The sequence below is a fragment of the Sceloporus undulatus genome, chromosome 11 (assembly GCF_019175285.1).
Source record: "Sceloporus undulatus isolate JIND9_A2432 ecotype Alabama chromosome 11, SceUnd_v1.1, whole genome shotgun sequence".
Lineage (NCBI taxonomy): Eukaryota > Metazoa > Chordata > Lepidosauria > Squamata > Phrynosomatidae > Sceloporus > Sceloporus undulatus.
Window position 1 is genome coordinate 507,919 of NC_056532.1, and position 1,832 is coordinate 509,750.

The following is a 1,832-nucleotide window of genomic DNA, read 5'->3' on the forward strand; positions in this document are numbered from 1 at the left end:
CAAGTTGGATTATTTCTGCAGGATGTTTTGGACCGAAGAGAAGAAAAGGAAAAGGAAAGGGGGGGGGGTCATGACCAAAGGTCAAAAAGAGCAACAGATTTGGGCACCATTATTATTGTTGTTGTTGTTATTGTTTTATTAACAATAATATTTAAATAAGGGTCAGTGTGGCATAGGACTTTGGAGATCAAGGTTCGGTTCCCTCTTGGGCATAGAAACCGACTGGGTGACCCTGGGCAAGTCACACACTCTCAGCCCCAGGAAACCCAGTTTGGCTAAGGGCAACCATAAGTCAGGGCAGTTAAAGTCTCATTTTTGGGGAATATATATATATGTGTGTGTGTGTGTGTGTGTGTGTGCCTGAATGTGAGTATACAGATATGTCTGTCTGTCTATCATCTATCTATCTATCTATCTATCTATCTATCTGTGTGTGTGTTGGAATTGCTGAAATGGAAGGGAAAATAAAAAGGGGGAATGAAGAAAACACAGAAATATTCAAGAGGCAAATATTCACGCAATTACGCGAAACAGGAAACACGAAGTTGCGCCCCTTTTCACCCCAGAAGTCACGATGTGTTCAGGCCCCTGCTGCACATGCGCAAGGGTCCCGATTCGAATCGTTGAATCCCACTGGTGCGGTAATACAATGTGCGCTCACTCCGCTTTGCGTGAATCCGCACCATGTGACTGGCCTTGGATTCGGTTCCCCCTCGATTCGGGAGGGCAATCAGGTGTGATAAAACATTCACGTTATAATGTGAATTCGCATAGCTGAACCAGGAGTCACCCCAGATTTGAGCCATGCTCACTCTGGCCAGGGTGACCAGATGTCCTCACCACAAAATGGAGGACGCTTCCAGAGAAAGGCAGGATGCAACTAAATCAAAACTAAAAACACTCATACCAATATAAATTCATTTCATGGGATTTATTTATTTACAACTCTATTACCTATGCTGCCTTTTATTGTGTTTTCAGCTGAATTTGTCTTTATCAAAATACCTTGTTGGCTTGCAATGCACTTACAGAACACTGTGCAAGGCAAAGGTTTAGAATGGCTCTTTGCTAGCAGCCAATGCTTGGCTGAGGCTGCATCTGCGCTGCAGAATCGGTGCAGTTTGACACGGCTTTAATTGCCCTGGCTCAATGCTACAGAATCCTGGGATATATAGTTTGCCGTGACCCCGGAGGCTGTATATCTCACAAAACTACAAATCCAGGATCCAATAGCACTGAGCCAGGGCAGTTAAAGTGGTATCAAATGGCAGGGACGTAGCTAGGATTTTGGGAAGGGGGGTTCCAGACTAAGTGCCACCATTATAATGGGGCTTGGGTGCAGTGGCGCAGCTGCACACACCATTCATTTTTCTAATGGAAGGGGGGTCCGGACCCCAAGAACCCCCCCCCTTGGCTACGTCCCTGCAAATGGGTTGATTTCTGCAGTTCAGATTATTCCTTCCACAGTACATTCACTTTTCGGTTGCCATTAGTCTGAAACGACCCAAAAGCGCATGACAGTGACGCCAGCTGAGTCAATCTATAGTTTTAGGGTTTGTGTTTGTTTTTCGTTCATCTTGGTGAAGATGGAGAGCAAGGAATAAAGAGGTGAGTATTATTATTATTCTCTCTCTCTCTGGCTTTGCTTCGCGAACGAAGATTCAGGAAGGACTCATTCCACGCTTTGTACAAGCGCATTCGGGATAAACAGGTCCGGTTGCAGAAAGCACATTATTATTAACCATCTATAAAAGCAGTCAGGGTTGCACACAGAAACACAGGAACGACGGGGAGCAGATGAATACCAAAGTATCCTGGAGTGTTAAAACACT